The following is a 21,357-nucleotide window of genomic DNA, read 5'->3' as shown; positions in this document are numbered from 1 at the left end:
ATGTCACAAAGAATATGTTAGGGCATAGCCCATTACTATGCACCCAGTGGACACTCAATAACAAGTGATATAATGAATTTTGAATTAAAATAGAAAAAAAAATGTCTCAACCAAGAAAATAAAATGCAAGGAAGTACTGATCAGGAAAGAGTTCTATTCACAGGACTAAAGAGGTGAAGTTAGCAAGTTCACATTACAGTGAAGCATATGGTGTCTAATGCCTTATAGCATATGTTTGCATGTTGAAGCTTTTAATTAGAAGGAATTATAATTCCACTGAGATCCTTATAGTTCTGGACTGAGAGCCTTAAAAAATCAATATTATGTGCTTGTTAAATTATAACCTTTGTGAAAAATCAATAATATGTTTGCTGAGAAAAATATTTGACACGTCAGCTGAATTATGGAAACTTCTCATGCCAGTGGCTAAACTCAATGATTTATTTAATCATATTTATTAAGTGGACTACTTTATTGTATCAGTATATTATACTGATTTACATATGCACACATTGCCCGGAGCTACGCCCTCTCCCCAGCTCCCCTTGGCTTACCTCCTCATGGACAGAAACAAGTCTTCTACCTCTTATTTACAAGCAACTCAGTGTTTATTTTTAAATGATTTTAATTATAGTAACAACAACTGTAACAATAGATAAAAATTCTAACAATGTAAGCTCTGTGTCAAGTACTGTATATACTGATGGGAACTATGCGTTGGTTAAATTATTCACCTTTATTCCATATTCATTCATTCATTCAGGAAGCTAGTTAACATTCATTGATACCTACCAGCTGGCCAGCCATAGTGTAAATCTCTAGGTCAGTGTCAAAGAAAAATCTATCATGACTCCTTGTTGGTAAGTAACATTGGAGGAGAGAGAGAGAGACAAAAAGATTAGAATGTCATAATACAACATGACGGCTCTGGCAATGCTATATAAAAATGTTTTAGGGCCTTAGAGGAGTCATGGATAACAGCTGGAGGAAACCCAACATCTTCAGTAGGGTGGTATTGCAACTGGGACTCAAATTTGCGTTTCAACTGAATAGGTAGAAAAGAAATGGGAGAACATTCAAAGTCAGCAGCCCTCACCATATCATGGAAATCTGAACAGCCTAATACACAGATGTGGGAGAAATTTGGTGTGGCTGAATAAGACCTTGAGAGCTGGAATGTGCAGAGAATGGGAGAGAGAGAGAGAGAGAGAGAGAGAGAGAGAGAGAGAGAGTATGTGTGTGCGTGTGTGTGTGTGTGGAGTGCAAATGAAATAAGACGAAATGAAACTAGAAATGCAGATTCAAGATAGTTTCCAGGAGGTCTTGTATGTCAGGCAAAAGAGTCTTAAATGTCCTCTGTGATTAAAGGGAGCCAAATAAGAATGCTCCTAGAGCAGTGACAGGTTCTGAGTTTTATTTAAAATAAATAAAAAAGAACAGGGACTTTTGATTACTCCTTTACAGAAGGGAGAACTGGGTAAATATTAATATATTACAATATGTAAGAAGCATGAATATTATATCCATAAAGAATCTACTAGGGTATAAATCCTTGCTTTATAAACTTTCTAAGAACAATCACACTCAGACCTAGGCGTTGAGCTTTAAATTTGAGGATGCTTAGCTTGCCACCTTGTGGCTGAAGGAAGATTCTGCACAAGAAGGATGTTTTATCTGAGAAACAGACAAACCCAAATCAGTTAGTGAAACAAAGTATTTGTTCAACTCTATTCCATGTATTTGAGATAAAAAAGAAGTGGATAAAAATGACACTTAGAATGAATATTAATTATTGCAAAAATAAGAATCAGAAAATGAACCTTGACTCCTTTCTCTTTCATCTCTTTAAAATTTTTTTTTGAAATGTTTATTATATTTGAAAGAAAGAGAGCAAGCACGAGTCAGGGAGGGGCAGAGAGAGAGGGAGACAGAATCTGAAGCAGGCTTCAGGCTCTGAGCTGTCAGCACACAGCCCAACCTGATGTGGGGCTTGAACCCATGAACTGTGAGATCATGACCTGACCCGAAGTTGGATGCTTAACCCACTGAGCCAGCCAGGCACCCCTCTTTCATCTCTTGTATAATGTATATGTAAGCCATGTTGATTCAATTTCCAAATATATATCTACCTATATACAATTATTTTCCTTGATAATGCCAAGTTTTGCCAAGAACATGGAATAACCATAGCTCTTTTCTATTACTGGTCGGATATAAATTAGTATATTTCTGATGATAGATACAACCATTTTGGAACAATTTGGTTATCTAGCAAAATTGAAGATGTTTATATGATCCAGAAATTCCACTCCTAGGCACATGTGTAATGAGATTCATACATATGTGAACCAAGAAACATATATAAGAATTCTGTAGCATTATTGTTATAGTTTTGTTATTCCAGAAAGGAAAACAATAAAAATATAATGAATGTTCTTTGGTAAGAAAATGGTACATTGTGGTGTACGTACAATGTAGTACTCTACAAAATTAAAAAGAAATGAGCTCTACCTGCACACGTCACCATGAATGAATTTCACAAAATTGCAGAAAGAGAGCCACAATATGAAACAGCTTATGTAGAGTTCCAAAACCACACACTTTTTAGGGATACTATGTCAGTCAATTCAATGTCCTGCCAGAGAAATAGAACCAGTATACGTGGTATGTATATTTTAAGGAATTGTCTTATGTGATTGTGGGGACTGGCAAGTCTTAAGTCCAGAGGGAAGACCAGCAGGCTGGACACTCTCAGGCAGGAGCTGAAGCAGCAGTCCACAAATGAGGTGTCATCTGAGAAACCTGCAGATGATAACCATTGTTAGAAAATTCCTTCAGAGAAACAAATAATGGATACTGTAGCTTACTGAAGTTGACACATAAAACTCTCCCAGATACATGTCTAGATAGTTAGTGAGACCATTGAAAAAAGCAAGGAATCATGAACAGGAAATTTAACAGTTTCCTCCATAGAGAGGGAGATAGAAATGAGTAGTGATGGGCACCTGGGGTTTCTACTATATTGATAATATTCAACTTCTTAAGCTGGGTGATAATTATAGGGAGTCTGTTATATTATTCTTTGTAGCTTGTATAGCTGATATAAATTTTTGTGTATGCATGAATGACTTCACAGCGAATTTTAATGTAATTTTTGTCAAAATACAAAATAATTATCTTCTAAGAATGTAGAGGTCCTCTCAGTATAAGTTAGGGAGTTTGGACTCTTCTGTCCTCATGTATTTTAAACATTGAGGGCTACCGCTAAGATCCAAAACAGAAAAATTAGCAAGAAAAATTTCTAACTTGATTTTTGGTCAATGCTCATGTTTATTAAAAGCGATCAGGGGGCGCCTGGGTGGTGTAGTCGGTTAAGCGTCCGACTTCAGCCAGGTCACGATCTCGCGGTCCGTGAGTTCGAGCCCCGCGTCGGGCTCTGGGCTGATGGCTCGGAGCCTGGAGCCTGTTTCAGATTCTGTGTCTCCCTCTCTCTCTGCCCCTCCCCCTGTCCCAAAAATAAATAAAAAAACGTTGAAAAAAAATTTAAAAGCGATCAGAAGGCCATTTTTGAGGGGAGAGTGACACAGAGTTACTAATCCTCAAGGCGAATTACATACAATTGCATAAAGTCCACCTGCTACCTGGACCTCTTCCTCTTTCCTTCCAGGCAAAAGATGAGCCCAGGTGAGAGGGGATTTCATCACCAACTATTTTAAAGTTCATTTTTTTTTGTTGTTTCTTATCCTTTCTGAGGAAGGATGTTGGAAGTTTGAAGGAATAATATACATGAACATTTGGAATGTTTTTGTGCTTAAGCAAGTAAGAACTTGGAGTCTGTGGGCCTTGGATGTTTCCTCACAGTAGAGCGTGAGGAGGCAGAGCTCACTGCAGACTCTGTGACATGCCTGTTCCAGGTACCAGAATGAGTCCCCTGAGAGCATCCCAAATGGCCTTTCTTCTTTGTCCTCTCACTGCTCTCATCCATTCTTCATAGGATGCCAGTGTAAGTTTTATGGTAATAATAATTTTTAAAAAAACATGTAATATAAATTTTTCCATCTTTACCATTTATTTACTTATTTATTTTACTTTTTAAGTTTATTTTGAGAGACAGAGAAAGCACAAATCGGGGAGGGGCAGAGAGAGAGAGGGAAAAAGAGAGAGGCCCAAGCAGGTTCTGCACAGTCAGCACGGAGCCCAGTGAGGGGCTTGAACCCACAAACTGTGAGATCATGACCTGAGCCGAGGTTGGATGCTAAACAACCTGAGCCACCCAGGCACCCCTTAACCAGGTTTTAAATGTACAGTTCAGTGGTGTTAAATATATTCACATTGTTGTGTAACAGCTCTCCATAACTTTTTCATCTTGCAAATTAGAAACTTTCTGTGTAATGAACAAGTCCCTGTGAATCAGCATTCTACTTTCTGTTTTTATGAAATGGGCCATTCTAGATACTTCATGCAAGTGACATCATACAGAATTTGCCTTGTTGTGACTGACTTATTTCACTTAGCATAATGTCCTCAGAGTTCATCCGTGTTTGCCTGTGTCAGAATTTCCTTCCTTTTAAGGCTGAGTGCTATTCTATTGCATGTACATTTCACATTGTGTTCATACATTCATCTGTCCATGGGCATTTGGGTTGCTCCCACCTCTTGTCCATTGTGCATAATGCTGCTGTTAATTTGGAGATGCAAATCTTTCTGCCAGACCCTGCTTTCAATTCTTTTGGCTATCTGCCCAGAAGTGAGATTGCTGGACCATATGGTAGTTATGTTTTTAATTTTTTGAGGAAACTACCATTTTTCCATAGTGGTTACACCATTTTAAAATCCCACCAACAGTGTAAGAGTAGGCTTTTTAAATATAAATCAGATCATGTCTCTTTCCTCTTGAAATCCTCTATCAGAACTCTAATTTTCTCAGGTTGGGAGCCTAAATAGTTTCTGAGGGCTATATGTGTGGTCTGCCCTACTTTACCTTTTCTGCTTCATATTTCACTACACTTGCCTTTCCTCAGAAAGCTCTGTCAGTCCTACAGCCCACTAAGTTCTTGCCCAGCTCAGACGCTTTCATGGTTGTTCTTCCTTTTCATTTGGAATGTAGCCCACCCAACTCTTTATGTGGGAATTCTGTCATTCTTCAGGATTCAACTCATACATCATCATTTTACAAAGTGTCCACTGACCTCCTCTACTGAATAAGGTTTCTCCTTTGTGCTCTCTTGGAATACTTTCTCATTTCCTTAACAATCCGGAATTGTTTTGTTTATTTGTTAATTTTGTTTTGTCAGTCACTTCTACTAGAAGGGAAGCTCCATAAGAGAAGGAATATTGTCTGTCTTGTTTATTATTGAATCCAAGAAGCTAGTGCCCCTAATAAACCTACAGATTATTCTTTGCTCAAGACTGAACAAGTCTTATCCAAATTAAGGAAGGGGTAGCTATTTTAGGCTAAAGAATGGCATGCTTAAGAAGCTTCCCTGGATTTTTAATTTTTCACATCTTGATGAAACCTTTACAAGAAAGAAGAAGAAAACACACACAAAAATGAAAATGTAGCTAAGAATGGAACGGACCAAGACACATACAAAATGAGGCCAGAAGTTGCCCATAGCTTTAAGAGCTAAGTTGTTTCATTTTGTTTTGTTTTGTTTTGTTTTACCATGAATAGAGAATGTACACCAACTGACCTCTGTTAACCTTGCCAAGTCTACCAGTTTATGAAAGTCCAAACTATACAGAAGTCTCATCTTTCAGACCCTGTTGTCATGGATGATAAATTTATCAGTTATATTTCAGATTTTGAATTGAACATCTCAGGCAATTTATTCTGCAAAATTCCTTAAAATGTTAGTTGCATGTTGCAAATTTTAAGGGGAGGTGACAAGCTTAGTTACACTGTAGCACATAAATGGTGATCTCCTTTTGGTAATATTTCTGTGGCTCAGAATAAACTTAATTTCTGTCTAAGACAACTGTTTAAGGCTCTGCTCTGTATGAAGTCCTCTGGAGGAAACAATGTAAGAACCTGCCTTCAAGCATTTTAATATCTTCAGATGTTCTGCTCTGTTATCACTCCTCTCTGACTTTGAACCTGCTGTTCCTTTGCCAATACCCTTGCTGTTTCTTTGCCTAATGCTTTCTCATTTTGTAAGATAAATCACAGGTGTCCTATTCTCCAGGAAACTATCCCCTTATACCCCCAAAGCCAGATTAAATGTACCTCCATGGGAACCTATGTATACTATACTTTAATGTGGCATTTCATCAACTCTAAGATGCACTTTTTAGTATTTAGCATCTCTAAAATCAAATGTGTCTCATCAATGACATCCTAGATTGATTAAATTTGTTATTCTCAGTTACTGAAAAGGGAGTTCATGGGAGCTGGGACTGTGGTTCATCTTTCTAAATATTTTCAGTGTCTATTACAGTGCCTCAGTAACTCACTATAAGTGCTTAACAAAAGGACAGAGGGATAGAAAAGCTACAAACTCACTGATGGATGGCTTCATTATGAGAGAAGTGTAAAATGAAGATAAATAGAGGTTATATCTGTTTGGGAAAGATCAGGGGAGACCAGAAAAGTGGACATTTGAACAGAATCTCAAACAAAGAGAACGATATTTCCCACCCAATAATTCAAGGAGCATCATTCAAGGCAGAAGCAAGAGCACAAACAGGAAAGTGAGAAAGATGAGTGAGACTTCAGAAAAAAAAAGTTGTTTGCCTAATTTTAGTGGAATGCAAATGGGTAAAGAAGTACAGTCAGAGGAATGTAGAGAGAGATTATGAGTGGCGTGAATACTATGACAAAGTGTCCATGTTTTGTTCCAGAGCACAGAAAAGGACTTCAAAGCATGAGTGATATGAAGTTGTGCCCAGGGGTGATTGGGTGAATGACTTGACTTGTGGAGAGAATGCAGATAAGAAAAGTAGTTACCACCTTTCCACGCTACCCAGGAAGGGGTCCATATGGTGTTGTTTTGCGTTCACATCATAACTTAAAGGAAAACTTCCACAATGCCTGGACCCTTTTGATGTCCTGCAAATGAAAGAGGAGGATGTCCTCAAATTCCTTGTATCAGGAACTGATTTAGATGGCACCAACCTTGACTTCCGAGTGGAGCAGTACAGCTACAAAAGGAAAAGTGATAATATCTACATCATAAATCTGGAAGAGAACCTGGAGAAGCTGCTGATGTGGCAGCTGCAGCCATTGTCGCCTTTCAGAACCTAGCTGATGTCATTGTCATATCATTGAGGAATATTGGCCAGCGAGCTATGCTGAAGTTTGCTGCTGCTACCAGAGCCACTCTTTTTTTTTTTTTAATTTTTTTTTTAACGTTTATTTATTTTTGAGACAGAGAGAGACAGAGCACGAACGGGGGAGGGTCAGAGAGAGGGAGACACAGAATCTGAAACAGGCTCCAGGCTCTGAGCGGTCAGCACAGAGCCCGACGCGGGGCTCGAACTCACGGACCGCGAGATAATGACCTGAGCCGAAGTCGGCCGCTTAACTGACTGAGCCACCCAGGCGCCCCCAGAGCCACTCTTATTGCTAGCCACTTCTCTCCTGGAACCTTCCCTAACCGGATCCAGGAAGTCTTCTGGTTGCTGAGACTTCTGGTGGTTACTGACCCCAGGACTGACCACCAGCTTCTCACAGAGACATCTTGTGTTAACCTGCTTACCATCGCTCTGTGTAACACAGACTCTCTTCTGTGCTGCGTAGACATTTCTATCCCTTGCAACAACAAGGGGGCTCACTCAGTGGGTCTGATGTGGTGGAGTCTGGCCCAGGAAGTTCTCCACATGTGTGGCACCGTTTCCCATAGAAGGTCATGCTTGATCTCTGCTTCTATGGAGACCCTGAAGAGATTGAAAAGGAAGAGCAGGCTGCTGCTGAAAAGGCTGTGACTGAGGAGGAATTTGAGGGTAAATGGACTACTTTAGTTCGCTGCTATTTAACCTGAAGTTGCAGACTGGTCTGAAGGCTTGCAGCTGCCCTCTGTGCCTATTCAGCATTTCCCTACTGAAGACTGGAATGCTCAGTCTGCCAGTGAAGACTGGTCTGAGGCCCTCATTGCTCAGGCCACTGGATCAGTAGGAGCAACCACTGAGTGGTCTTAAGCTGCTCTTCTGCAGAGGCAAACAAAAGGGAAATGAGGTTGACAGAAAGTAAAGTTTCTAAAAGTTGAAAAAAAAAAAAAACAAAACTAGTTCCTAGGTGGCTATCGCTTATTTGACAAATGTTTATTCAGCACCTACGTAGGTATTACAGCAGTCAATAAGATTTAGTCTTATTTATTGAATCTATAAAGGTGAACCGTCAAACAAACAGGCAAAAATTATAAAATAAAAAGTACTCTGTGTGTGCACAGGTTGCTATCAGTCCTGACCCTAGTCGCGTTGGACACAGGTGTCAGGGGAAGTGGATCAATCAAAGAGGCTTCTGGGAGAAGGTATCATCTTAACTGAGCCCTGAAGGAAGAGATGGCAAAGATATCTGGAAAGTAGCAAGTACAAAGTCCCAGTGGTTATATATTACTCTTACTCTGAATTACAAATACTTCAAATGGAATGCTAAGTTGGTGGGGTGGGGGGAAATGGAGAGGAGGGAAAGGAAGGTTGCTGTGTTGAGGTGGGGAGAGTCAAGAATGTAGTTGGAAAGGGACATAAGAGGAAAGTGTAACATTCTGGGGAGAGGAAACAAGGGCCTGATGGGGAAAGGGCAATGGAGATGGAAAGAACAAGAGTCCTTGCTGAAGCAGGATCCATTTAACTTACATTAGACTCATTCACTTGGCAAAATGTAGTAAATCCCTGAGACTTGCCATTGGGGTACTGAGATGACTACAATTATTGGATCACTGCCTTCATCAAAGAACTTGCAGTCTAGTGTGAAGTCATTGTGGCTTTGACTCTGATGTTAGGTGTCATGTTCTGTTAATTGGATTAGGTTGATCTTACTCTGGAAGTCATGAGAAGAGAAAGATGCTGGAGGATCATCTTCTGTGTGTGTTGTGTGTGGATGACCAGGCAAATGGCAATATCATTATTAGGCTATTTCCTTTTATACTTCCAATTGTATTCTATGGCCCACCAAGGATAAAGGGAAACTTGCAGACCCTGACTTATATTTTATTTGTTAAGAGAAATAGATCATGATTGGGAGAGAGGAGCAGAGGGAGAGAGAGAATCTGAGGCAGGCTACACGCTTAGTGCAGAGTCCAAGGCAGGGCTTGATTCCACAACCCTGGGAGCATGACCTGAGACAAAATCAAGAGTTGAATACTCAACTGACTGAGCCACCCAGGCACCCTGCAGAACATGACTTTTAAGCCAAAGAGCCAGAGTATCTACCATTCTCAGTATAAATACCTGATTCAGAGAATAAGAAATGCATAATATCTGAGAGACACTATCGTGAAGGATTAAGGTAAGGGTTATGAGGATAGTGAGGTATGAATCCTAGCTTCTTCACTAGTTGTATCACCAGTTTATTTAATTTTTCTCTAATTTCTTATCTATAAAATGAGGTAAATAAAACAGTAACTAATTCATAAGTTTGCTGTAAGGATTAAATAAATGAATACTTATGAAGCATAGATACTTATGTATGCTACATCATAGGCATCCATTCATCTGAAAGATGACACTATGAGTTCCCAGCAGGGTACCAGGACAAGAAAATGAGAAAACTTTCTAGCTTTTCTTGATTTGGGGCTTACATCTTAAGGTTTAGTAAGCACGCAATAGCATTCTATAATTGTGTGTGTTCAATTGCATATTCAAATACCTAAATTAAGTATAAAAATGGCTTCCCAGGAGAAAATTATATTATCTGGAGATTAAACAACTATAATCAAGCATGTATTATGAAGTGACTTTATCTGAGGAAATAATGATATTTTTATGACAGTATCTGGTTGCCAAATAATCCTCTTTGATTCGAACTTACTGATAATGAGATCAGAGCCATAACTTCTGTCTCGATCTGTCTCGACCTGTTCCATGTTCCAGAGTCACTGAGTCTGGCTCATCATGAGGGGCTCTGGGACAAAGGCAGCTAGATAAGAACAGCTAGATGATTCCAAGCCCATTTGTACCACCCCAGAGATAATTTGGAGTGGTTGCCCACTTGGGCCACCTGACATCCTCCCATGGAGACAACAGCTGTTTGCTGCTGGGTAAATGAAGCATGTTGAGAGGAAAAAAAAAAGAGAGAATTCAGACAAAGAGCTATATTTTAGTGTCATTAGCACCTGCGTCTGTGACTGTTTCTCCCTTCCTGCTGGACAGTGATGGTAAACAAAGGCAGAAGAGACCAGCAACCTTGGCTCAGGAGGAAGCATGGATAAAGAGGGTAAAATGGCCTCACATATGGAAGAGAAACTGAATATTAGAGCAGTAGAGGCAAGACCTTTGCAACTCAGTGTGCATCCTTTGGAGAGTTTGCACTGATCTATATATGATGCTATGATGCTTACATGTAGCATGTAGGAAGCTGGCTGCCTGCAATAGGGGTAAGGCTGAGTTGAATCTATGTATGCATGCGCGTGTGTGTGGTGGCTCTTCTGACAACACTTAGAAAGATGAGTGTTTAACACTGACCCAAGAATAGGAAGAGACTCAGATTTCTTAAGCATCAATCAGTAGTCGGGCCTGCTGCCAAGGCCTTTACGCATATTTTCTCGTCAATTTCTCATAGCAACACTGTTATAAGTATTATTAGCCCAGTTTCGCAAATGAGGAATCTGAGTTTCAGAGAGCTTCTGTACTTGCCTGAAGTCGTGTTGTTGATTAGTGGCGGGAGCAGAATTTAAACTCAGGACAGTAAGGTGCAGGGAATTTGCCTCACTTGACTAGGCATCCCGATGAAATAAACATTTCATCTTTTCCTGGCACCAGGCACACTGAGAACACGCTTCTAGCCTTCAGCTGTAATGACGCTCAGCGAAGTTGGAGCACTTGCCCAGCTGGCAGATTGAATCAGACAGTGACTGCCCATAAGTTCTTACTGTCCTCTCTTGAATCCAGTGGCAATTATCCCTGCAGATTTACTCAGACTGTATTTGAATTTGTGCTTCAAATGGACGAACTAATTGTCGAGATTGTTCCTAAATCATTGCTGTGATTTCTTGGTAACAAAGCAATTTGACTTCCAACTCTCTTCTTCTGTAGCAAATTCCTCCCTAGCTCCCCCTCCTTCACCTGACAGCTGGCAATCACCCTGCATCCTTCAACCGGCTCTCAAAGTTAACTCAGCTAAACTAGGAGAAACCTTTTCTAGGGCAGGGGAAGCTTCCCTCAACACAAAGCTTACAGCCCACTGAACTTTCTTCATTAAAACAAAGCAAATACTTGCTCATGTCTTACGTGTTCTATTTTGTTAATTATTTTTATTCTCAAAATAATTCATAATTCAAAACAGGAAATTCATAATCACCCAGAGGCACCACTGTCAATACAGTGTGTATTCTTCTAGACTTCTTACCTGCCTTGCACACACATTAACATATTTTATTGTGCTTATCAAGGTTAGTACACATGTCTGTGTGTCCAGCTGCTGTCTGGGGGCTAAGAGAGCCTTCAGTAAGATTACTTGGGATGGCCTTACTTACGTGCTGTTCTACTCAGTACTGGCCAAGTAGGGGAAAGAAGGGAACTCATTCAGTTCCCTTGTTACACGTCACAGTTTGTCCTCCTCTCAATCCTTACTTGAGAAAGCCATCACCTAACTAACACTCCTTCCCAGGTGCCTCACACCCCAAATTTTAATGATTCTCCCCAAAATAACCCTACTTCATAACCTGTACTACACATGGACCAGTTTTTCACTTCATTATTGAAAATCTTATATGGTACTTTTCAGTAACCAGATATCCTATAGAATCCCAACAGGTTTCTTGAGCACATGCTACTTCTAGGATGTGCTAGGTGTGTAGATTACCCAAGAGTCCAAGGAACTTAGATCCCCACCAGCTATAGTTCAGTTCAGAAACATTTATTGGTGGAATGCTTGCTGCTGGTGGTACAATAATGGACCAAGAAGTCTTTATGTTGGGGCACCTGGGTGGCTCAGTTGGTTAAGTGTCCGACTTTGGCTCAGATCATGATCTCATGGTTCATGAGTTTGAGCCCCAGCACTCTGTGCTGACAGCTTGGAACCTGGAACCTGCTTCAGATTTTGTGTCTCCCTTTTTCTCTGTTCCTCCCCCACTCATGCTCTGTCTCTCTCAAAAAACAAATATTAAAAAAAAATTAAAAAAGAAGTCTTTATGTTCTCATGAGAAAAAAGGTACATGTTTAAAAAAAACAAGAAGAAGAAGAAAAAAAAAGAGATTCTCAGTGTGTCAGTCATGAGAGCACAGATAAAGGACACTTGGCTGAACATGGATGTCCAGGGAAAGCATCTGGGAAGAAATCATGTATGAGTTAAGTTTGAAGGCTGCGCAATAACCAGGTGAAACACATTTGGGGATATAATCCTTAAAAATTTTTATAAGTTAAAAAAAAACCTGTTACTGTAAAATAATCATAGGTGGTATTATGTGACCACTTACTAGGTCACAGCCTCTCTACTAAGTACATTTAATGCATTGCCTCACTTGGCCTTCTCAAAAATTCTGTGAGGTAAGTAATAGTCTTATTTCATAGATGTGAATATCAAGTCTCACAGAGTTTGATAAGTTGCCCAAGGTCATGTAGTGCATGATGGAACTGGGTATTGATCCAGGCAGTCTCTCCAGAACCTGCACACCTAGCTACTATTCTACAGTTGATGTTTTGGAAAGTTATTCTAATATGATGGCCTATGGAAGGGAAAGATGACAGACATATTTAGCTATAAATGATCATTCACATTTGTTTCCATTTTGCTGACAGCACTGATAGTCTGAAGAGTTCACTCTTAGGGACCACTTTTTTTTTTTTTTTTTTGATGACCTAGACCTGCAAAGAGCAAAGGACTTGACAGTTCCAGAAAGGAGAGCATTAATATTGGGCAAGTAGCTACCATGTGCCAGGAATACAGTGTCTTATTCAATGTTCATATGTTTCTGTATAGTGTACTATAATTCCTAGTTTATAGCTTCAGTCAATCCAGCAATTTGACAAATGTCCCCCATCTAGCAAGTGGCATAAGTGAGATTTGAACTTATGTTTCTAATGCCAGAATTCATGCACATTTCACCATATTGGGCTGCCTTTTGGAGTCAGATGGCTAGCTTGATTTGAAACCTTCTTCACCATGTATTTTGCTTTGGAGACTTTCTGATCCTGTTTTCTCATTTGGTAATCAGAGTTATAATACCGTTGTTTCCCAATTTTTTTAATGTTTATTTTATTTTTGAGAGAGGGAGAGAGAGAGCGTGCAAGTTGGGGAGAGGCAAGGAAAGAGAGAGGGGGAGACACAGAATCTGAAGCAGGCTCCAGGCTCCAAGCTGTCAGCACAGAGCCTGAGGCAGGGCTCGAACCCAGAGGAATTATGAGCTGAGCCGAAGTGAGGCGCTCAACCGACTGAGCCACACAGGCGCCCCTTATTTTCCAATCCTTGAAAATTATTTGGGATAATGTTTCTGAATGTACTTTTGTAAATTACAAGTAGCAATCTCAATGTGTGACATCTTATACAAATTCACTTTACAATTCCACAAATCCATTATTTTCCCAGATCATAGATCTCTGGCCCCATTCTGACTTTCTCAGAGAGCTTAAGCGCTGTCCAATCATACAGTTACCTCTCTTGGGTGAGCCTGGCCTTCTCTAGGTCTCCAGCTTAACTCAGAATTTTAGGAAAGATGGCTTGCATTTCCTATCAAGCTGTATCTCCAGCATCTTCAGTTAACAGATGGAGGGCAGCACTGAGCTAGAATAAGTTCCCTCATGATTATTTAAACCATCAGTTCTTTAAAAAGGATCTTAAGATCCGTTAAATATTCATGAAAGGAACTTCTTGGCAGTTTCCATTGTAGGTAATTACAGAGGGTTTAAAATATCTGACGTTGCTTGGGAGAACACAAAGCTCTGTCAGCTGCAAGCAGACAGCTGATTTGTAATTTAATTAACATCCTGGCTTGTCCTGTTCTTTGTGGCAAAAAGTGGAAATGTATTTCCTTTCATTTCTAAGTTTTGTTTGAAAAAATTCAAATGGAGCACCTGGGAGAGCTTTTCATCTCTCAGATCTGTCGTGTTACTTACATCCTGCGCCAGGCCTCCAAACATTCCTCTTTCAAGTGTCCTTTGGGCCAGCTGTATTGCTGATTGTGGGTCATTGGTTTTTGTTTGGTTTTGTTTTGGTTTTTTGAAGGTTAACTTCATTTGGGGAAGATCTGGGTGCAATCAGCAATCAGTGAGCTCCAACCCAGTTTTATTAGCTCTGTGAGTAATGGATTTTGAAGAGAGATTTGGCCACAGACTATCTATTCAGTGAATGTTGATTGAGACTTTCTAGGTAGCAGGTGCTGAAGGTCAGCAGTGACCTGACTCCATGGAGGTTTCAGTCCAATAGAGGAGGCAAACATTAAGCAAATGATTGTAGAAATTAAATGTAAAATCAAAATGTGACTTATGAAAAATCAGTACAAGGGTACCCTGAAATCGGGTGAGGCAGATTGGTGTGGTATGGAAAGACAAAGGAAACCAGGACACCTCCTTCTGGAAGTAGACGTGAAAATCATGGCTGGTTGGTCTTGTGCTTCTTTCTCTTGTTGTCCTCCTATCTAATGACCCCCTCCCACCCCAGATTTATCACATACATGTGATTCTAGACAAATGGACTAGGATAGTGCTAGAAAGGATGCAAAGGGGGAAGAGAAACTTCCTGTAGCAAAAATATCATTCAGAGAACTTATTTGAAATTAAAGAAATGAATGTAATTACCAATCTGATCACTACATTAACACTTTTTCTATCTTCTCTCTCTTTCTTTCTTTTTATTCATATTTTCCCTCTAGAGAGGGAGACAGTGAGTTGCAGAGAGGATGAAGTAAGCATGGTAAATGGAGGTGGGTCACAGGTCACAGATAAGCAATCATGAAAAAAGGAAAGTGCTGGAAAGAGAGAAAGCTGGATACATACTGCACAAGTTTCCAATAAATAAAATTCCTAAAAAGAAATATCAAAGTGTTTAAACCAAATATTTCCCTCAAAATCAGATGGTAACTAGCTGGGCCTGGATGAGCATGCACTGTTACAGGATTCAAACTTAGAGTCTTGAGGGGAAGTAAAGACCCTTTATTTCCATTGTGTTCCTTAATTAAGACCACTTTCTTCACCAGGGTTTTCTCTATTTTCTGAGCTTCATTCACTTTTTTCTTAGGAATCAGTGCTCTTTATAAATTCATTATTTACTTACTTTTCTTACTTACTAAATGCTTCTCCTCAAATAGGTGTTTTTTTCCCTGCCAAAGTACATTTCTAAAACTAAGAGTCTTCCTTCCAGCAGTGGCATTTAGCCAGCCAGGTCTAGTGGACACATACTATGTGGTTGGTGTTCTGGCTTGACTGTTCTGTGGGAAACAGACATAGACATCAGAGATTCCTACCATCTAAGAAATTAGATCACAGAGAAGGAGATAATACAGAGAATACTATATTTTTAAGTTGATTTATTTATTTTTGAGAGAGAGAAAATGAGCGCAGGGCAGAGAGAGAGAGAGAGGATTCCAAGCAGGCTCCACACCGTCAGCATAGAGCCAGATGTGAGGCTCCAACCCGGGAACAGTGAGATCATGACCTGAGCAGAAATCAAGAGTTGGACATTTCACCGACTGAGCCACCCAGACACCCTGTTGTTTATTGATACTGTTAACAGAAGTGGTAGAACTAACAGATTTTGAGTATCTCCTAAGTATCAGACTTTGTGTAAGAAACTACAATCATTGCTTAATTTTGTACTTTTTCATAATGTTGCTATAAGTATTTTTTTAATGTTTTATTTATTTTTGAGAGAGAGCACAAGCAGGGGAGAGGTAGAGAGAGAGGGGGGCAGAGGATCTGAAGCAAGCTCTTCACAGAAAGCAGCAAGCTGCTGCAGAGCTCGAACTCATGAATGGTGAGATCATGACCTGAGCCGAAGTCAGAAGCTGAACCCACTGTGACCCCCAGATGCCCTGTTACTACAAGTCTTAAATGGGATACTCTGTATAACACACGTAGAAAAGTGGTAATGGATAGTGTTCACTAACTGTTCAAGAGCACACACATGTTCTGGCTCTCTGAGTTTGATCTGATTCTCTCTCTCATCAGAACAGTGCCAACTCCTGCTTCAAGGGGGAAGCAGAGCACTTCTTATGCAGAAACAGAGACTGACCCAGATTTTTATTTATGAGACCTTGAAAAATTTGTGACTTCTCCCTCTGCTAACACATAGTGTGCCAGTGTAATGCCACCTTCCAACCTGTGCAGGAGAGCCTCCAGGGATGGATCATGTGCTGTAGGCTCCTGCCTTTGAATTCTGGGTAACTCAGGGTGGTTCGAACTTACACGGGCATGAGCAGAATGTGGTCAGAATTCCTAGCCTTTGTGCACCCACATGAGGGGCTCCATGGTTGAAGAAATGTGAGCATGATTGCATTCAGGTTCAGCTAGGAGGGCTTTTTGATCAGCACATTACAGTATTGTTCAGATAATTTAGGTTTAGTTCATTGAAAGTCATTTACTGGTCTTTTAGTATGCATTGCCACCAGTGGGGCACTAGAGTTTCAGAGGTGGATATGACTCCATCTGTGCTCAAGAGACACTCAGGGGCTAGTAGGAATGATAGGTACATGGATAGGTCTTTGTAGTATAAAGTTGTTATTTGATGACAGAAATCTGTGCAGAACCCTATGGGAGCATATCTTTTCAACCTTCGCAGTCAGTGAAACCTTCCAAGAGGAGATGACACTCAATATGATCATCAAGAACCTGAAAAAGCTTGCCTGGTGAAGCAGTACATGAGTCAGGGTTTAAGCTTCAGAAGGGGAAAGAGGATAGCATTCCAGAAGTCAGGGACAAAATGAGGTAAGACATGAAGAGCAAATGTCTTCCCTGTCTTGATCTCTTCTTCTGCCTCACTCCCCTTAGAGCTTGGAAAGAAAATATGTTATTTACAAAAGTACTTTTGCCTCAGAGTCCCCTCCAATGGTCCAAGCTGAGGAAAGGAAAAAGAAGGCACAGATTTCAAAACGGAGGCCCTCTTTAAATGGCTGTCCTTTTACAGGCAATACAGAAACCTCGAAGGTGCCCAGAATGACATCAGTAACTAATAAAAAAGCCTTGGAATGAGAAATAACTCAGAATTTCCCAGATCATTAGGGATGATTCTGAAATCAGGATGTGACTTTTGCACAGTTGTTTAATCTCCCTGGTTAGATGACTCTTGAAGATTACCTAAAAATTAGATTTCCTGAAGAGAAAGTGGGTCTCTTAAGAGCTTTGAAGAAAAACTTGAGAAGAATATTTATGTTCCCTAGGTCATTTATGTCCCTAGCACATGTTCCCTAGTTTGCCACTCTCCAGATATGTAATCATGGAAAAAATGCCTAACTATCCAAGCCTCAGATGAGGAGAATAGTAACACCTATCTCTCAGATGTGAAGATGTATGTAAAACGTAGCATAGTTACTGGCATGTTAGCTAAAACTTCCATTATTGTTGGTTTTAATATTGGCATTAGTGTTAGGATTAGTATTTCTCTTAACATTAGCATTTGTTTTAATATTGGTATTGGTATTAGTAATACAAAGCAAAAAATTATTTATGCTCTAGCCAAAGTTGAATCTGAGAAGATTCTACTATGCCATATCGGGGTGCTTCCTTTGGACCCTTGCTTTTGACTTAAATATGGCACTTCTCACCAGATCTTGTTCAGTAATCTCTTGTTCAGTCATCTCTTGCATGAAACACTGGAAGAAAATAAATTTAAAGAGGAAAGAGAATATGTGGCTGGCACCAGAAAAAGCATTGTTTAGGTCTCTGGATTGTTCCCTATTGTCTACAGCACATAGCAGTCGGGCTTTCAGCCTTGTTTCTTGCCACACTCTACCTCACATCCCAAGTTCCATCCAAATAGTACTTCAGGCTCACCAGATGTAGAATTGGGTTTGGTGTATGCATGGTTTATGGAGGACATTTCTCCTGAAGAAACAAAGGAGTGAGAGAAGCGCCAAGAAGTTCTACAAGAATGTAGGTCAGGGTGCAATCAAGCTTCAGATGGATCCCATCAGGTGCTTTAGAGTATACTTGGCACCATAGGGTTTATTTCACTTTGAGGTGTGGAGGTTGGGGATTCCACTATAACTCCCAGGCACCTTCAGTCACCCAAGAGTGATTATTCTGAGGAGTATGCAGATGTGAGCCTTAATGTGTAAAAGGGACTTCCATGAATTTGAGGGGGTGCAATAACATCTGCCATAATCCATTTCAGGATTTCACTGTTCCCTCAAAACATCATCCTCTTTTGTCACTTATATCCTTTATACATGTTGTTGCCTTTGCTGAGAATAGCTCTTACCTCTGTCATCATTCTGGATCCTGTTTCAAACTGGGAAGCCTTAGAGTTAGTGATGATCCATTTCTGTTTCCACAGAACTCAGCTTATGCTTGTCATTATGACTATGTTACTTAGCTGCACATGTACGTAACTCACTTAATAATTTATGATTTTCTCAAGGTCAAGAACTGTTTCTTATTCAGCTTATATTCTTATCATGTATTACCAAAGGGAATGATGATGAAATAGATATAGAATACTTAAGAATCTGATGTCCTTTAAGATTGTGTCAAGTGAATGATGCATTTTTTTTTTGCTTAAACTTGAATTCATAATGTTTTTCAATGAAAGATCTTCCATCTAGCAGCCAAACTAACTTTGTAGCTTAAGAAACTTATACCCATTTCATCCATTTCTTTGTCCTTCATAACTTTATTCAGCAAATACTTATTGAGCATATGCCAGGTGTTTGGCTATGGACTAGAGATATAAGGATAAGCAATACTCAAATGTCCAAGTCCTCAGGGACTCTTTGAGTTCAGTGTACACACACACACACACACACACACACACACACACACAAATAGAAGACATACAGCATGATAAAAACTGTGATTGGTAGAGTGTAGGGAGCTATGGGAACACACACAAAATCTCACATTTGCAGTTCACAAAGCTTTCCAGAAAAGATAATGTCAAATTTGAGGCCTAAAGGATCAATGAATTTTAAAATGAATAACTTTTACTAATTTTAAAATGAATAACTTTTTGAGCATCATGATTGGTTTCACAGCCTAATTTAAGATCTTATCAGTCTTTAAAATGGGTCTTAAATTTATGAAAATAATTAAAATAAATTCTTTGTGACATCATGGGAGTTCAACTAAGTTTATTATCTGTGTCTTGATAGTAATTTGTCCAAATAGTTCACTAAAGTGTATATTTTAAAGGATGGGATCTGTACCAAAAATAGTAAGATATCTAGGAATGATACTAAAAAGTTAAAAGACCTGTACTCTGGAAACTATAGACAACTTATGAAAGTTATTGAAGAGGATACAAAGAAATGGAAAAACATCCCATGCTCATGGATTAGAAGAACAAATATTGTTAAAATGTCTATCCTACCCAATGCAATCTACACATTTAATATAATTCCTATCAAAATACCACAAGAATTCTTCACAGAGCCAGATCAAACAATCCTAAATTTTGTGTGGAACCACAAGAGACACTGAACAGCCAAAGCAATCTTGAAAAAGAAAAACAAAACTAGAGGCATCAGGATTCTGGATTTCAAGCTATATTACAAAGCTGTAGTCATCAAGACAATATGGTATTGGCACAAAAACAGACACATAGATCAATGGAGCAGAAAATAAAACCCAGAAAATGACCCACAACTGTATGCTCAACTCATCTCTAACAAAGCAGAAAAGAATGAATATCTAGTGGAATAAAGTCTCTTCAGGAAATGGTGTTGGGAAAACTGGACAGCAACAGGCAGAAGAATGAAACTGGACCACTTTCTTAAACCATACACAAAAATAAATTTAAAATGGATGAAAGACCTAAATGTGAGACAGGAAACCATCAAAATCATAGAGGAAAACACAGGGAGCAACCTCTTTGACTTTGACCACAGCAACTTCTTACTAGACACATCACCAGAGGCAAAGGAAACAAAAACAAACATGACTTGTCAGGACTTCATCAAGATAAAAAGCTTCTGCACAGAAAAGGAAACAACCAACAAAACTGAAAGAGAGCCTACAGAATGTGAGAAGATACTTGCAAACAACATATCCAAAATTTATAAAGAACTTATCAAACTCAACATCCAAAACACATACAACTCAGTTAAGAAATGGACAGGAAACATGCATAGACATTTTTCCAAAGAAGATATCCAGATGGCTAACAGACACATGAAAAGATGCTCAACATCACTCATCATCAGGGAAATACAAATCAAAACTACAGTGAGATAGCACCTCACACCTGTCAGAATGGCTAAAATTAACAACACAAGAAACAACAGGTTTTGGCGAGGATGTGGAAAAAGGGTAACTCTCTCGCACTGTTGTTGGGAATGCAAACTGGTGCAGCCACTCTGGAGAATAGTATGGAGGTTCCTTAAAAAAATAAAAATAGAACTACCCTATGATCCAGTAATTACACTAGCAGCTATTTAACCACAGGACACAAAAATGCAAATTCAAAGGGGTACATGCACCCCAATGTTTATAGCAGCATAATCAATAATAGGTAAACTATGGAGGGAGCCCACATGTCTATCAACTGATGAGTGATGAAGAAGATGTGGTATATACATACAATGGAATATTACTCAGCCATCAAAAAATATTGTAATTTGAAATGATGTGGATAGAGCTAGAATGTATGATGCTAAGCAAAGTAAGTCAGTTAGAGAAAGACAAATATATTATTTCACTCATGTGGAATTTAAGAAGCAAAATAGATGAACAAAGGGGGAAAAAGAGAAGAAAGCAAAACTATCAGATTCTTGATGATGGAGAACAAACTGAGGGTTGATGGAAGGAAGTGGGTGGAAGAAGAGATAGATGATGGTTGTTAAGAAGGTCACTTGTGATGAGCGCTCGGTGTTGCATGTAAGCAATGAATCACTGAATTCTACTTCCGAAACCAATATTGCACTGTATATTAACTAACTAAAATATAAATTAAAACATTTAAAAATTAAAAAAGAATAAAGGATGGGATCTTTCTCTCAACCTGCCAAATCTCACTGTAGGAATTCTTCAGGAACTACAGTAATCATTTTAACTTTGTAAAATTTTACTTCTGGTACTCTTGGATCTTGATCAGAATACAAGTATTTCCTAACTGTT

At 39.4% G+C, this 21,357-nt stretch overlaps 1 protein-coding gene and 1 pseudogene across 1 annotated transcript in view; both read left to right on the top strand.

Moving 5' to 3' along the window:
* DLG2 (discs large MAGUK scaffold protein 2) overlaps nucleotides 1–21,357 on the top strand; it is a 2,103,489-nt gene that overhangs the window by 1,032,742 nt on the left and 1,049,390 nt on the right. The gene's annotated exons all lie outside the window — the stretch shown is intronic.
* On the top strand, nucleotides 6,945–8,442 carry LOC121039477 (40S ribosomal protein SA-like; annotated as a pseudogene).

The sequence above is a fragment of the Herpailurus yagouaroundi genome, unplaced genomic scaffold (genome assembly GCF_014898765.1).
Source record: "Herpailurus yagouaroundi ecotype Mexico unplaced genomic scaffold, PumYag 180, whole genome shotgun sequence".
NCBI classification, from domain to species: Eukaryota; Metazoa; Chordata; class Mammalia; order Carnivora; family Felidae; genus Herpailurus; species Herpailurus yagouaroundi.
The sequence above is the reverse complement of the archived record's forward strand: the minus strand, read 5'-3'. Positions and strand labels throughout refer to the sequence as shown.